Source organism: Rhipicephalus sanguineus, chromosome 1, assembly GCF_013339695.2.
Source record: "Rhipicephalus sanguineus isolate Rsan-2018 chromosome 1, BIME_Rsan_1.4, whole genome shotgun sequence".
In the NCBI taxonomy this organism is placed as follows: domain Eukaryota; kingdom Metazoa; phylum Arthropoda; class Arachnida; order Ixodida; family Ixodidae; genus Rhipicephalus; species Rhipicephalus sanguineus.
The window spans coordinates 207,981,842-207,987,371 of record NC_051176.1 but is presented as its reverse complement, the minus strand read 5'-3'; the positions used below and the strand labels follow the sequence as shown (position 1 = coordinate 207,987,371).

General features: G+C 42.7%; 1 long non-coding RNA gene across 1 annotated transcript; it reads right to left on the bottom strand.

Annotated features, from left to right (window-relative positions):
* Positions 1–232: 232 nt before the first annotated feature.
* On the bottom strand, positions 233–3,999 carry LOC125757017 (uncharacterized). Its single transcript, XR_007415003.1, has 3 exons — positions 3,854–3,999; positions 1,026–1,164; positions 233–433 (listed from the first exon to the last, which is right to left on the bottom strand). It is a non-coding gene; the product is annotated as an uncharacterized LOC125757017 (long non-coding RNA).
* Positions 4,000–5,530: the final 1,531 nt, after the last annotated feature.

Sequence of the window (5,530 nt, the reverse complement as noted above, 5' to 3'; positions counted from 1 at the left end):
TGCACCAAGAATGGCTACAGACAGCCCCCATGATGGGCTGTTTCCCCACCCTGTCCTTTGCCTCGTATATTTTTGTCTAGCAGGGCAACTTGCTCCGCGCGCGAAGCTTAATTAAGATTGTGTTCATACGAACAGAAAAACGAGTGGTATATTCGTGACCCTTTATGATGGAAAACGTCGCTTCACAATTAGCTGCTTGAATCCTATATTGGAAAACAAACGTCCCCTGCAATCGTTGTCAGGCACGTCCGTCGCAAGAGACGTAGCAGGCAATTGCGTAAGTGCACTCTTCATTTAATGTTAATCCTACTAGCTTCTCACTTTGCCTTCTTGTAGCCAAATCCGGATGACTTCTTGGGTCCAGGAACGTTTCAGCTGCTGTGAACCCGACCACCATTCACTTTCGTTGGCTGACAATACAGTCAGATTGCAACTGAAAACGCAAAGAATATGAAGCGTTATAGATTTATTAAATATACGAATAACTGAAAACACAAAGAACATAAGATATAAAAAGTATGAAGCGTAATAAAGTTATTAAATATATCCATAATAGCCCACGCTCTAATTGTTTCTTTGATTGGTACAAAGCGTTTTACAACAAACTGCTTTTCAAATAGTCCAATTATTGCAGGACATTGCGAAACTTAAAAAATATATACTTTTAAGTTTTTCGGCAAGATCTTATCCAAAGTTATTAAACATCTACAAAGCACCTACTCTAGTTAACCGACCACGCAAAACTCACTGCAAATTCAGAACGAAAACACCCATATATAGTTAGTTGTTGCACTGTACTCGACGAACCTTCGGTATTGTGTGCAAAAGCATCTTTTGCCAATTAGCGAAAAAGAAATTTTTTGCCCATGAAAGTTTAGCGAAAGTTTTTCCCAATCGAAATTAAAACCGTGTTTAAGTGGTGAAAGCATTTCTAATTGACAGCTCCTTTTCATTTATTTTTTTCGAGAATAGCCGTAATTATATTGTAGAAAGTGAAGCATTCGTCTTAAGCAAAGTGTGATCACCTGCTCGGATTATCCTGAACCGCGAAGTGCCAGAACGATAGACAAGCTGCTCCAACCCAGTCCAGGTCTAGTGGTGGGCTCAGGAGCGTTGCCTTGATGGTGCTGTTCTTTGCTTTATTTTCTACGTAGATGAACTTTCCTGGGCAAAGGTCAGTAAAACTCTGGCTTTATAGATGTATAACCAACCGTCTTACAAATATCGTACACTTATCCACAGCGCGAGACTTATCGGACTACCTACGCGTTTGCACTGTCTACTGTAGCCCAATCGGGGCAGACAGTTTGCTTCTCAACGAGTGGTAGTCTGTCTTATTTCACAGACTACCGCCATTTGCAAAGCCTTCTATGCAGCGAAGACAGTCATTGTACGTGAGGAATAGGCGCCGCCAAGCTGTAAGGTACGTAAGGCACGTAATATTTTACATTGGCGGCTGATGACCCTCACATGACGTACTGTTGTGTCATAGGTAAAGGTGAGCAGAGAAAACCAGTCGCATAGCGACAAGCGCGAGGGCTGCCTAACAGCCTATCTGACAATGCATGATCCCAACGAAGTGTCTCGAATCGAAGTTTTGCAGAGACGGAGCAAACGTGGCCTCCAAGCCCACCACTCCCGCGCTCTAAGCAAGTGCGCTGGAATGCACCCTGAGTTGTATACGAAGTTTTCGCCACATAGTCCTTCATTTGGTTCGTTTCTATCAACCGCGTGTATTTCTTCTCTCTTTTTATTTATTTATTTATTTATTTATTTATTTATTTATTTATTTATTTATTTATTTATTTATTTATTTATTTATTGCAAATAGCAGAACCTCACACTGCAGCCCTGTATGCGTAAATGAATTTTGCACCACTTTACTAAGTTTTAGATGCCAACTGGCTTCACCGAAAAGAGGCCAGCCACTCCGCTTTGTCGGTTATGGAGTGGCTTTCACGAAGTCATTTTCCTTTCGCGTTGGAATGACTGACAATGCTTTTTGTGACGACTGTGGTAGCGAGGAGACATTACAACCAATGTTCTGCGACTGTCCTCGCTAAAATGTGCAGATACGATCATTCGCACTTGCTCTAGCTCGCCTTGACCACAGACTCATGTCAGCAGCAACCATTCTAGAACGTCGTCCTGAAAAGTCATCGCAAATGAAGGCGACGAAAGCACTGTTGAAATTTTTGAAAACAGCAGACATGCACAGACGGTTATAGACTAAGAGTGACACCCCCCCCCCCCACCCTCTCTTTACACTTCTAACTTTGAAACTCCCCCGTCCCTTTCCATACCGGTTATTCCAAAATGGTTAACATATCTGCCTTTCCTCTCTCTCCCGTTTCTTCCTTCCTTGCACCGGTGCATGGGGAATTTATCTACCGTAAAAGTTCAAACTGTGCGAAGAAGACGGGACGGTAAGAGGAACCCATACACACACACAGGGGCGCAGATGTATGTGTTCCTCTTACCGTCCCGTCTTCTTCGCGCAGTTTGAACTTTTCCATGAACCGACTAGCCCAACAACATGTATTGCTTAAATTCATCTACCTCTGATTACAAAGCAGACGAAAGCCATAAGTTCTATAGGCCACAAAGGTCATAAAACATCCTGCATGTTGCTAACCAGGAAACAACGCATTAGGCGCGTTGTAAATTGAGTCCCTATTACTAAAGAAGTTTCGCATAAGTGTAGTTTTCAGTGGGCACCACCGTAAATCCTAGGGAGGGCTGCGAGCAAGCGACTAATTGTTCTTACAAATGACAACCTTATGAATTCATTCCCTGCTTCGCTTTAGTTTCTAACAAGTCGAAGCAAATTTGACGCGCTGACCATGCGAGCGAATGCGACCACGTGCTAGGATACAGCACGAATTTTCGCCTCCGCAATTCGTTTTCATTACTCCCCGACATATTACATAACTTGTAGCGCGAAAATAACGGGAAAGGAAAGAATAACAGTGAAGGACAGAGAAGCAAGACAGACGGCGCCACATTCATAACTGTTCATTATGCCCAAAGCTTGCTACACATATGACGCGCCGACACTCGAAAAAGGGGGCGACAAAAAGCCAAAGACAAGTGATTAACTCTAAGAGCTACGGGATTTTGTTTTCGCATCACATAAGGAAACAGATGTTTAGCTAACACGAGCTTGATCACTGATATGAATGTGATGCATCTCTAGCAGCTAATAAATAATCGCGAGTGTGGTGCCGTCTTCCTTTCTGCTCTGTTCTTCAATTTTATTGTCTTCAATCTTACTCAATCTTATTTGGATCTTCAATCTCATTTTTTTTTTCCAATCTCATTCAATCTTAACGTTTCGCTGGTATTGTTGCACCTCAACTTGTGTCATACAGCTAGCACCAACTCGGCCAAGAAAAAGTTATAAGCGTTTCATTACTGACCGAGGCTACTGGCCAGAAGGCAGTGAGCCCAGACAGCGCTAACATTTCGAATGTCATTCCCAACGCGGAGAATATGAGGAAAATTATTCTATGTTCGGCAGTAGTTACGAGGTGAAAACGGGAAAATATTGGCAGGTTTCTACGAAGGGTGACTGCATGCACTGAGCGCGGTCTGTACATCTTAAAACAAAATCAAGTATGCCTGCGCAAGTCGTCTATGTGCACTGGTGGATCGCGAAAAGGAGTCTCTGGGGACCTCCTCTGGCTCTAAGCAGAATAGTGCGTAGACGGGAATCGAACGGCGAAGCTGCCACAGCAAATGCAAAGGGTCGCCCCGACAGGCGCGCTTCAAATACATAACACGCTATTACTGTGACATTATAATCGCAAACTGAACGTCGTGCAATTCGTTTTTATCTAAATGTGCTGCACACCTTTAGATGTTCCAAGAGTGTGATCCTGACGTGGCAGTTCAGGACGACCGTTCTCGACATCGCTGAGCAACCAAGTCGCACCTCCCGGCCCACTGGATGTTTGCCACTTGCAGAGATGGCCTTCGTCAAATCCACAGGAAAGCTTCTCTCCTAAGCAGAATGCCAGGAAGCAGTGATCGTCAATGTGGGAGCACATATATGTGGTGTGTGTGTTTCTAAATAACTCGAAGAGGCTGACGACTGGCGTGATAAATCAAAGTGCGTAATTAGGTAATATACAAATTTTATTACTGAGAGGCTTTCAGTAAACAAATATTTAATGGTACTTATCGAAGTGTACAAACTGTGGCCTGTGAGTTCGCATGGCACATCCAGTTGGAACAGATTTGCAGGATGACGCAAGTTTTGAGGTGCTAAGACAAAGCTGTAGTGTCGTCTCAAGTGCGCGAGAAATATAATAATAATGTCGAACTTCTGTACTGTTCCGTGGTTCTGTTAAGTAGCCACCAATGTGTCATGTTCTCTACAACGAGCAAAACGTGAGTCCCCGTTCTCGCAAGAAAAAGAAAGAAATCGACTCTCTTCAAAATAAGCCTTTGTATTTGTCCTGTATAGCCTAAGTGTTGTTACTTACTTGTAAGTTGCATATTGACACTACTTTGTGAATAAGACGGCAGCGGTTTCCTTACAGGGCACTGTTCTAAGTGGGTCCTTGGCATACGATGACAACACAAAAAACTGCTTTGGTGCAGCTTTTAGATAACTAATTATAACAGGATTTATTGTTTCCGTGACTGTCTCTCTGGAGTGTACAAGTCTGCGACAGTCTCTGTTGTCCCTTGGTAGCAGCGACTGATTTCTGGTATACCACATAGCTTGTAAATCAAGAAGAGTTTGACGCAAAAATGCTCTTTAACACACCAAAAAGGCCCGCTCTGATCACACTTTAAAAAAAAAAGGAGCGGAGTTGTTGTTCTTCATTGAAAGAAACTAGGGGTGTGCTAATAGTGAATTTTTGAACCGAATAGAACACGAATTGAATAGCGATAACACCGAATCGAATACGAATACGAACCGAATACTATTCGAATAGTTTTCGAGTAGTAAGGCAGCCATTTTCAAAGCAGCCCTAGAATGGTAATGTAATCATTTTCGAAACAGCCCAGAATTCCACAGCATTTTCTTTCAAAACGAGTACTCACAAGCGTTAACAGAGCATACGATTACTTTTAAGCAACAAAAAGTACCAGAATTATGTAAACTGAGGCAAGCTCGCATGCAGCAGCAACTAGAACCTAGCAATATTTTGTAAATGCAGGTTCAAATACAGCACTGACTGCAGTATTCAGCGTGGCACTTTGTCAACAGCTTTTAAATAAACTGATTTATAAATATCAAACAATATTTATGAGTCGACATCGCCATAAATGTCAAAGTTATGGAATGGAGCACCTTAAATTGTGAACCACTTTTCGCGCTTCCTTGGTACTAGAATGTAACCACAAAAATCACAAAATCGCGTGTGGTTCATGCCAGTTACAATGCAAAGTACATGGCAGTAATTGCTTGCCTTTTTTGTCGCCGCAGGGGTAGACTTCTACGTCGTCGATTGCGCAGTAGAAACTGTTGCCCGATTCCACAGTCGAATAGCACAAAAAGTTGAGCTGCATAATAAAC